Raw genomic sequence first — 12,301 nt, forward strand, 5'->3', positions numbered from 1 at the left:
ACATTTCATCAAACATATCATCAACGTGTAACCTACATGTGTAAACAACATAATTAAATATAGGGATCTCATACTTATCTGAGAATCGCTATGAACCATTCTTACCTCATGTCATTTGCTGTATTGTCATATATTAGGCCATAGATGTGCTATCCATTCATTTATAAGTAAAAACATGTTGATAGCCATACATAACTTTTGTCATAAAATATGCATATAACTAGCATAATAGGAACACAATTACCATAGAAATATCAGCCATCAAAATCCACATATACATCAATACATTTGCACATGGAAATCAAGGGAATGAATTCTCATTAATGAATGCATTAAACCAACCGAATATGGGACTACCACGTTCCACTTGACCATAGAATGGCTCAGCCAAATCTCTCTTTAGCCATTCACCCCCGTGCAATATTCCAAGCATGAATGTGGGACTCAAACCAAAAGAACCAACCAGGTCATACTGAGGCTAAACCACCTTACCCTCATAAATAGAAATCAGGATTTACTGTAATCCATCTTGGATCACTAGCCAACACAATGAATACATCATAATAGACTTTACCATGATCTCCACCTGATCACTAGGCCAAACAAGCATGGATGCCACTAGATTTCTCCACCTACACCATGAGGAATTTTCCTATCTCTTAGTCTCTCAGGCTTTACCGCAATCCAAACCTAGATCAAGTCTTGGCTTTACAGTATATCTTGTCATTCACTGACAAGGATTCCTAGACCATCCGAGGCAACACAAAATCTAGCTTTACCACAACCCACAGTCTGGCTTAGGGGTTACTATGCCATGTGTTCCATTATTTCAGAGATCCACCTCACTTAGCTTCGAATCCATTTGGAAATCCAACTCAACCAAAACATGAGAACCCCATCACACCATGTTTATCCAAAAATGGCAAGGCTAGGTTGAAAACACTGTTACACCTGCAAAACCCATGCCATGATAGAAAATAACCACATGAAATACCATGCATGCCAAATCTAGCAAGAAAAATACACATGCAAGTCGATACCTGCAATGAAGCCTATTGTAGCTACTTTATCCCGCCTTTCCCTGCTTGATCTTTGCCTCTTCTTGCCTTCTTTTCCTTTGTTGCTCCAATGCCAAAATGCTCCAAGAAAACTCTAAGTGTCCAAGAGCATGATAGAGAGAGAGAGAATAATGAGAGATCTCTATAACTCATCTGACAAAATGTTACCAACTGATTCTCAGAAGCCTTTTTATGAATGAGGCCTCTATTTTCTTCATTTTCAATTATTTTCGTTCATTTTCCTCCTCACATGCAACCTGTGACTTTTCACCTCCCTTTTCTCCTAATTTCCATTATTTTCATAAATAAATGTGCCAAAAATTCCATTTTGCCTTTCCAAAGCCTTAGCCATTACCTTTGCCAATTTCCTTAGCCATAAACAACCAGATGAACACCCCCTAGGATGCCTTGCCCAACATTCGGCTTGGAATAAGTGTCCCATTAATAGTGGTTATTGTTTTTAACTTTTATTACATGGAATTTTCACTAGGGCTATTACAGAACCCTCCCCCTTAGGGGACACCGTCCTTGGTGTTCAATTGCACATATACCTTAGCAACTTGCTGGAAGAAGACATACTGCTCATGGAGCTTTATAACACATCTCATTGTAATATTTACAATGAAAGACCTGCTCATAAGCAAAACATCATGACAACATGATAACATACTGCACAATGGAGGTTTATAACACAACTCATTATGGTATTTACAATTATCATCCTGCTGAGTGCCAACCCACATGACATCATAAAATCATGAGAACATAGTCACATGATAACATAGTAACATGACAACATAATCATAATGACATAATACCCATACTGCATAGTGGATCCTAATAACATAGCTCGTGGTGGTATTTACATCCATATACATGTGTACATATAGAAACATTACCAAAAATATATACCAAAAGCATATACCAAAGCATATATCAAAACATATACTAAACACCATATCTAAGCATATATCAAAACATAATATAGCATATACCAAACCATCATAAAGCATATACCAACCCACCACAAAGCATATACCAAACCACCATATCGAAGTTGCTTTGCCTCAACTAGCAACAAAGAAGGATACATAGCCTACATCTGATCCGCCATCTCCCATGTAGCTTCATCAGGCCCAAAGTGCTTCCATGGCACTTTAACTTGCTCGATTGCCCGGTTCCAGAGGATGAGCACCTTTTTTCTGCAATATACACTTAGGCTTCGGCTGGAATTCTTCATCTGGTTCCACCTGCAATATAGACCAGTCAATCACATTATCAACATCCTTAACATACTTCTTAAGCAAAGATACATGGAAAACATCATGGAATTTCACTGTCGGAGGCAGTGCAAGTCGATAGGCTACTGGCCCAATCCTCAGTGATATTGAAGGGTAAACAAAATCGTGGTGCTAGCTTGGCACAAGATCCACAAGGAGATCTTCTTTGGTTTGATGCGCAAGTATACCTATTCCCCAACTTGGAACTCCTTGAACAAACTGTTTCGATATGCATAGCTTTTCTGCCTATCCTGTGTTGCCTTTAGATTTTTCTTGATCACCTACATTTCATGTTCCATCTTTGCCAACATTTATGGTCCAATCAATGCCCTGCTAACTGGATCACTCCAACTGTTACAAGTGTTACAAGTCCGTTGATACAATGCCTCAAAATGACTCATCCTCAATGACTCCTGATAACCATTGTTGTATGCAAACTCTACTAAATGGATATACTCTTCCCACTTCCTCCGCTGATGAATCACATACATCCTCAACACGTCCTCCAATATCTTGTTGACCCTCTCTATCTGTCCATCTGTTTGCAGATGATATGTTGTGCTAAAGGCTAACTTTGTGCCCAAACCAGTAAATAACTCCTTCCAAAACTCCTTCCAAAACTTGTAAGTGAACTTCACATCCCTACCTGAGACAATATTCTTTGGAACACCATGCAGTCTAACTACATCTCTGATGAATACCTGTTCCACATTGCTAGCTTAGAATGTAGACTTTACTGGAATTAAGTGTGCAACCTTTGTTAACTTGTCCACAATGACCATGATGGAATCATGCTACTTCACTGTCTTAGGCAACCCTATGATGAAATCCAAGGAAATGATCTCCCATTTTCACTCTGGAATAACAATTGGTTGTAGCAACCCACCTCGATGTTTACACTCTGCTTTCACTCATTGACAGATGAAACACCTCGCCACAAACTCTGCTACGTCCCTGTTCAAATTAGACCAATAGCAGAATCTCGTCACCATTGTTAGTGTCTATAACCTGTGTGACCCGAATAAGGTTTCGCATGAAACTCCCTCAAGATCACCTCCTTGAGATCATTGTTGTTCGATACATATATCCTGTCTCGGAACTTGACCAATCCATTTGATATAAGAAAATAATCCATACCCTGTGCACTTTCACCTGTAACTGTACCTATACCTACACCTGTACCTGTACCCTTCTGCAACTTGTGCATAATCTCCTTATACCTGACATCCTATTGTACTTCCTACAAGATCCTATCTTGTAAGTCCACCCCATAGGAGCTCATAGATTCCAAGTGATGTACATGTACCTGTCTACTGAGAGCATCTGCCACCCTATTCTCTTTACCTTTGATATACCTGATCTCGAAATCAAACTCGTTGATAATGGCCAACCATCTAGCCTTCTTGACATTCAAATTCAGCTGGTCAAACAAATATCTCAACCCAATATGATTACTCATAAATACAAACCTCCTGCCAAGAAGATAGTGTCTCCACATCTTCAATGCATGTATAATTGCTTCCAACTCAAGATCATGTGTCGGGTAGTTCAGCTTATGCTTGTTTAGTTTCCGGGACTCATAACATACCACCTATCCATCCCACATAAGGACTCGACCAAGCCCTCTCTTGCAAGCGTATATACACACCACAAACTCTTTGTCTGGATCTGCAATCTATAGCACTGGTGCATGTGTCAACAACTGCTTAAGTTGCTCAAAGCTAGCCTCACACTCCTCTGTCCATTTGAACTTCTTACCTTTCCTTTACAATGATATGATGGGATAAGCAATCCGCGAGAAGTTCCTGATCAACCTCCTGTAATACCTTGCCATACCCATGAAAGATCTTACCTCATCCACACTCTTAGGAGTTACCCACTCCATGATGGCCCTTATCTTCTCTAGATTTATTGTAATGCCTTCCTTGGAGACAACATGTCCCAAGTAGTGTACCTCAGTCTAGAAGGAACTACACTTGCTGAGCTTGGCATACAACTAATGCTCTCTCAATAATCTCAACACTGCTGCTAAATTCTCGACTTGCTCTCCCTCATATTTAGAATATACCAGTATATCGTCAATGAACACAATAACAAACTTATCCAAATATGGATGCAACACACTATTCATCAAGCACATGAAAGTAGTTGTAGCATTAGTTAAGCCAAATGGAACAACAACAAACTCATAATGCCCATACCTAGTCCTGAACGCAGTCTTGTAAATGTCCTCCTCTTCAATGCATACCTGATGGTATCCGGATCTCAGATCAATCTTCGAGAACATTGCTACTCCCTTCAGCTGATCGAACAAGTCATCAATCCTCAGCAAAGGGTACATGTTCTTGATAGCACTTTATTCAACTGCTTATAGTCAATGCACAATCTAAGAGTACCACCTTTCTTGTTCACAAACAAGACCGGTGCACCCTAAGGTGATACACTTGGCCTAATGTATCCCTTTTCCAACATTTCGTTCAACTATAGCTTTAACTCAACTAACTCAAGTGTGCTCATCCTGTAAGGTGCTTTTGATGCTAGAGCTGCCCCTGGCACTAAATGAATAGAAAAGTCTACCTCCCTGTGAGGCAGAAACTCTGTAATTTCCTTAGGAAATACATCCTTGAATTGCTATAAAACTCGGTATTTGCTCAGCACATTTGCATCCTCAACTTCCTTACCTTTATCACTAGAAATGTGCATTACAAATAACTTTCACCCTTTCATGTGACTATGCTTTGCTTGCATAGCTGTCACCATCCTAACTGATATGCCTTTGTTCTTACCCTGCAAGACTCTTGGTTCCCCATTGTCATCAACACACTCAATGGATTTTTCATAATAGTCTACCTTGGTCCTATGAAGATATGACCAGTCCATGCCCAACAACATACTATATGAACCCAAAGGTAATACATTCAAATGTGTTGAAGTAGGCATACCATTCAAGTCAAATGCATAACATCTTACCCAATGATGAACTTGTTTCTTTGTACCTATAGCCAAATGTACTGACCAAGACTTTGCATGCAATTCCTTACTCAAACAAAACTTATCCACCAAGTCAGGACTAACATAGCTATAATTAGATCTAGGGTTAGTAAAATAGAAATAACTTGATCACAAAGCTTACCATCTCAATGATAGATGCTTGGTGTTCTACTCGCTTGTTGTCCACTTCTACATAGATATTTGGAATATTCTGATGAACATCCCCAACAGTTTGTGCCTCCTGTGCATCGTATATCTGAGGCATACCACCCTAATTCTATGGAAAATCTCTCTTAAGGTGCTCCTTACCACATGTCTAATACTCCAACCAACCAATGCCATCACCTCTATGTTGTTACAACTGATGTGACCCATGTCCCCATTTAGCTGCATTAAATCTCTTTTGTGGTGCCACATTCTCTTTCTCATCTACATGTGAATGCCTTGTCCTCTTATGCTGCCATTTACCTTTACATTTTTCCTTTCCTTTCCATCCATGTTGAGATTAATTCCTACGCTTTGATTGTTCATAGCAATGCTTCAATTTCCCAGTAACTTCCTCAAGTGACCGAGGCTCATCATACTCAATATGATCTCTAAATGCCAATGGAAAACCACTGACTAATATTTTAACTTTAGCCTTCTCATCAGTAAGATATGGTGCATACCTCAATAGCTCTAGAAACTTGGTCATGTACTCTTCATCTATCATTGATCCCATCTTTAGCTCATATAAATATTTAGCCTTACTATCGTAGTACCTTTCTGACAAGTACTTCTTCCTGAAAAGATTCTTGAAATCCCACTAACTCAAGTCATCTGTCCTGATATCTCAGACTCGCTTAACATCTTCCCACCAAATGTCTGCTTTACCTTTGTTATGAAACCAGCTCAAGAAAAGATAGAAAAGATAGATCAACGCCTTAGAATTCAGCCTCTTCGAGGGGGCAACCTCCTTTACATTACATAAATGAACAATTCTTGGATGATACAAATGACAAAACCTCCTTTCTATATATAGGAGTCTAAGGAGTCACAATATAATCCAGCCGACCTAACAATAATAATATAAAGCCACAAAAATAACAATAGAGGGATTCTATGGGGCACAGAAATAACAATATGGGGGTAATAGGGGCACAACAATATAAATAAGGGGTATAACTACAATAGTAATGGGGTAATAACTAGTATTATAGGGACCCAACATGCCCCTCTCCTTCAAAAAAGTGTTTTCCTCAACGCTTGAGTAGTTCTGGATACTTCTGCATAAAATTCTCATCCTCCCATGTGGAATCTTCAGCGGATAAGTTCTTCCACTTGATAAGATACTTTGAAATTGATCGATTTCGTAGCTGTCGAGTTCTTGTTTCTGTGACTGCTTCCGGTTCCAATATAATTTTTCCTTCCTCATCAAGTTCTGGCAATATTGTTTGAATTGACAGCTTGTCACCTATAACCTTCTTTAAACATGAAACATGGAAGACTGGGTGCAATCGAGAAGCTGCAGGAAGCTCCAATTGTATGCCATAGTACCAATCTTTTGCAACACCTTGTACGGACCATAATACTTTGGTGATAATTTATTATCCTTCTTAGCTTGCTTTAGGGACATTTGCTTATATGGTTGTAGCCGTAGGAATACCCAATCACCTACATCAAAACTTCTTTCACTGCGATGTTGATTTGCCTGTTGTTTCATTCTATTTTGTGCCAACACGAGGTTATCCTTTAAGAGTTGGAGGACTTGTTGTTGATGTTCGATGTGATGTTCCACTGCCTGAACCTTAGAATTTTCTCTTAAATATGATGTGATGGATGGTGGTTGATACCCATAAAGTGCCATAAATGGGGTCATTTTTTATGGACCACCATTCAGCCAGAGGCAACCATTTGACCCATTGTGTCTGTTTATCAGATACAAAGCAACGAAGATATCCTTCCAAACATTTGTTTACTATCTCAGTTTGCCCATCAGATTGAGGATGATAAGATGAGCTATGAGCTAACTGAGTACCAAGACAAGAAAATAATTCTGTCCAAAAATTTCCAGTGAAAATGGGATCTCTGTCACTTACAATAATCTTTGGGTTTCCATGTAGCTTTTGAACTGTTTCCATAAATGCAGTAGAAACTGTACTGGCTTTAAATGGATGTGATAATGCACAAAAGTGTGCATACTTGGTAAGTTTGTCAACTACCACCATGATGACACTCTTTCCCTCAGACTTGGGTAAACCTGTGATAAAATCCATTGAAACCTCCTCCCAACGTTGGCTTGGAATGGATAAAGGTTGTAATAGACCCGGTGTCTTAATTGTTTCAACTTTATTTTGCTGGCAAACCAAACATTCCGCCACAAACTTTTGAATATCTGATTTAAGGCCATCCCAAAAAAATTCCTTCTTAACCCTGTGGTAAGTTTTTAAAAATCCTGAGTGCCCTCCTAAGGGAGAAGTGTGCAATTCCATAAGAATCTTTTGTTTTAGCTGGGAATTCTTACAGAGGTATAAGTGATCTTTGTACCATAACGAATCATTTTGCCAGCTAAATGTATCAGAAGTACTGAATCTTGTTGTAGCTTTCGAATAAGTGCCCACACTTCTTCGTTATTCTTCCATTCCTCCCTTGCTTTGTTTATCCAATCTGGTTGGATAATAGAAATGGCACACAACAATGCTTCCACATCCTCATCCTTTCTTGAGAGTGCATCTGCCACCACATTTTGCTTCCCTTTTTTGTAGATGATTTCAAAGTCATAACCCAACATCTTTGTGACCCACTTTTGTTGCTCTTCAGAGGATAATCTTTGTTCTAAAAAGTATTTAAGGCTATCATGATCCGTTTTTACCTTGAAGTGTCTTCCCATTAGGTAGGGTCGCCATTTCTTAAGTGCATGGAGTATTGCCAACATTTCCTTCTCATAAATAGCTTTTCTTAAAAACTTTCCCTTGATTGGACGACTTTCAAAAGCAATGGGTCTTTCATCTTGCATTAGAACAGCACCAATTCCATTTCCTGAAGCATCACATTCCACAATAAAGGTTTTTGTGAAGTCCGGTGTAGCTAAGACCGGTGCTTGGCACATTGCCTCTTTAAGATGTTCAAAGGCCTTTGTTGCTTCCGGAGTCCATGAAAATGAATCTTTCTTCAATAATGTTGTTAGAGGTGCTGCTATTCTCCCATAATTCTTAACAAACTTGCGATAATACCCTGTCAACCCAAGAAATCCTCGCAGATGCTTTATGGATGTGGGGATTTTCCATTCCTTAATGGCTTTAATTTTGCTAGGGTCTACCTTAACTCCTTCATGAGATACAATATGACCCAAATATTCCACCTCCTGGACTCCAAAGAAACATTTGGATCTTTTTGCATATAATTGTTTCTCCTCCAATAGTTGTAGCACCCTGTCAACATGTTCAACATGATCCTTCCAAGACTTGCTGTAGATTAGTATATCATCAAAAAATACTAACACAAATTTTCTAAGGAATGGTTTGAAAATTGAATTCATCAAACCTTGAAATGTTGAAGGTGCATTGGTAAGGCCAAAAGGCATGACCAAAAATTCATAATGACCCTCATGAGTTCTAAATGCCGTTTTTTGAATGTCTTCAATCTTCATTCTGATTTGATGATATCACGAACGAAGATCCAACTTGGTGAAGTAAATTGATCCATGCAATTCATCCAGTAATTCATCAATAACAGGAATGGGGAACTTATCTTTAATAGTGAGCTTGTTGAGCTCCCTATAATCTGGACACATGCGCCATGATCCATCCTTCTTGTGCACCAATACTACTGGAGCTGAGAAAGAACTTTGACTCGGTTGAATTATACCAACCTCTAGCATTTCTGCAACCATACGTTCAATTTCACTTTTTTGGACATAGGGATATCTGTACGGCCTGATGTTTGGAGGAACACTTCCTGGAATCAGATGAATAGCATGATCATGATCATGCATAGGTGGGAGACCCTTGGGAGTCTCAAATACCTTGGAATGATTGTCCAAGACTTTTTGGAGATATGGAGAAATAGATGATTCCAATGTGGAAACATCTAGCGAGCATAATTGTGCAATTACACCTCTTTGCTCCTTTTTTAGAATCTTTGTCATACCATGAGAGCTGATTATCTTTCCTGGTTTCCCTGCAATACCCCTTAATTCAACTTCCTTTCCTTCCGTAGAAAATTTGATGAAAAGTTCTTGAAAATTAAAAGTTATTGTACCCAAGGATTGTAGCCATTGGACTCCTAGTACAACATCAGCACCTCCCATTGGAATGGAAAGCATTGGGCTAGTCAATACATATTCTCCCATGGATAACTTGATATTATGGCACTTTCCAGAGCAATTTATTGTTCCTCCATTTGCAATCATCACTTGACACTCTGGTGCTGGATATAGGAAGCAATTCAATTCTTTTGCTACCCTACAATGAATAAAACTGTGGGTGCTTCCTGAATCAATCAACACTATTACCTTTTTCTTCTTGATTTGTCCTTCTATCTTGATGGTTTGAGGAGTGGTAATTCCCGCCAATGCATTACAAGATATGGTCGGATTTATTTTTTCTTCATCTAGGCTTTGTTCCTGGAGTATATCTTCTTCTTTTGACCTTTTCTTCTTCCTCTTCACAATCTATGTAGAATAATTTCTTCTCATCACACTTATGACCTTTAGTGTATTTGCTATCACAACTGTAACAAAGCCCTTTTGCTCTTTTTTCTTCCAATTGTTGTGGTGTCAACCTTATAGGTTGTGGAAGACTAGGGGCAACAACACTTCCGTCTTTATAGTTGTGAGTGGTATGCTTCCTGGTTGCCATAATTTTGCTTTCCATTCTTCTTGCTAACCTGAATGCCTTCTCTAATGAATCCGGTTCCCAAAGGTGAACATCATGTTGGATATTATCCTTTAAAGACCCTATGAACACATCAATCCTATGCTCCTCTGGAATATCTTTTACCCTTATGTTCAATTTTTTGGAACTCCTCAATGTGCTCCATCACTGAACCCTTTTGTTTGAGACTTATCAATTGGCTAAAAAAGGTGTTGCTTTTTGTATCTTCATAATGTGCTATCAATTCTTCTGTAAAAATTGCCCAAGTGATAAATTGTTTACGAGAGCAAAGCCATTGATACCATACAAACTGATTTGGTTCCAAATATACAGTTGCCATACGTACCTTTTGTGCATTTTGCACACTATTGAGATCGAAAAATTGCTCCATCTGTAATATCCATGTAGCGGGATCCTTGCCATCAAACTTCCTCATATTGATTTTTGGAATATGGTGATTCTTCGATCCAACATTAGCGTCTATGGTATCATGATTAACATTTCTTTTGTTCTCATCATGAGTTTCCTTTACTACCTTTTCACCATTAGTGACCCTTTCTTGTAGCAACTTCTTCAATTCTTCCATATCTGTCTTCAAATCTATCTTCAAATTTGCCATGTCTCTCTTCAAATCTGTCTTCGAATCATCCATCTTAGCTTTCATGCCCTTTATCTTAGATTCCATGCCACTTATCTTAGCTTCTGTTAGCTTTTGTGAGCGTGACATTTGTTGCACTTGTTCTTGTAATTTTGATATATCATGTAGCATTTCTTCTTCTTCTTCATGAGTCATGCTAGAGCTTTCAGGTTCCTTACTAGGTGTTTGCATTTTCTTTCCTCGGGGCATCAGTTACCGATAATAATGCTTTACTATGCCCTTTGAATTCCGTTAAACCAAGCTTACACAAAAATTAAAAAAAAAACTACACACCTTTCTTCACTTTATAGAAGCCTGATATTGAATCTGATGTATCTCTATAATTTCGGATCATCCAGTTCCGAAATTGCTACCTGTAGTAGCCTTCTACTTCCTCTTTCTAATGCCACAAGTCTGAGCCAAATTGGATTCTCCAAGGAAGAGTTATGTGAAATCTCCCACAGTGGCTTGCTTTTAGACTGGTTCATTAGAGCGAACTTGTACGACGTGCCGCGAGTCACTGTTTCAACCTTTGAATCTGAAACACACATACAAGAAACTACAGTCCGTCCTCTTTATGTACCTTTTTACGAAATTTCAATCCGATCCTCAGAGAGAGAGTTATGATGATTTTCCCCAGGTCACCTGTTTTGAATGTAATTCAGGAGTCTGCAAAAAGGCCAACTTCCTCAAATCATATCTCCGAAAATATCGTGCTAAAAGCTCTGAAATTCGGACCCAAGGTTAAGCGCCAATTCTTCTCAAATGGGTGTTTTTTGCAACTTCTGAAATGTCACAGAAAAAACGTTATAGCGAAAATGCCACGATGACCTGTTTGGAGCAGCGAAACCCTAGAATCCAAAGCTCTGATACCAAATGTTATGAAACCAGCTCAAGAAAAGATAGAAAGGATAGATCAACGCCTTAGAATTCAGCCTCTTCGAGGGGGCAACCTCCTTTACATTACATAAATGAACAATTCTTGGATGATACAAATGACAAAACCTCCTTTCTATATATAGGAGTCTAAGGAGTCACAATATAATCCAGCCGACCTAACAATAATAATATAAAGCCACAAAAATAACAATAGAGGGATTCTATGGGGCACAGAAATAACAATATGGGGGTAATAGGGGCACAACAATATAAATAAGGGGTATAACTACAATAGTAATGGGGTAATCACTAGTATTATAGGGACCCAACAACCTTTCAAGTTGAAGATCACTACTCTGGCCTTCATGTTATCTGTGTAATCATGCAACTCAAAGAATTTGTTCATCCCAAGTATCCAAGCCTCTACATCTTTGTATTTCTTCATATCTCCATCAAAATTAGGTGGTTTTGCTTTCTTGAATTCATCTGGAAAGTATCCCCAATCATTCCTGCTTTAAGGATGGCAACGATGATGATCTATCAGAATCAAAACTCGAATAGTACTTGTACTCATCGTCCCTCCTATCCAGAGTGTCCAACAAC

This window comes from Pinus tabuliformis, chromosome J, assembly GCF_031772625.1.
Source record: "Pinus tabuliformis cultivar Carrire ecotype Pingquan chromosome J, CPIR1, whole genome shotgun sequence".
NCBI classification, from domain to species: Eukaryota; Viridiplantae; Streptophyta; class Pinopsida; order Pinales; family Pinaceae; genus Pinus; species Pinus tabuliformis.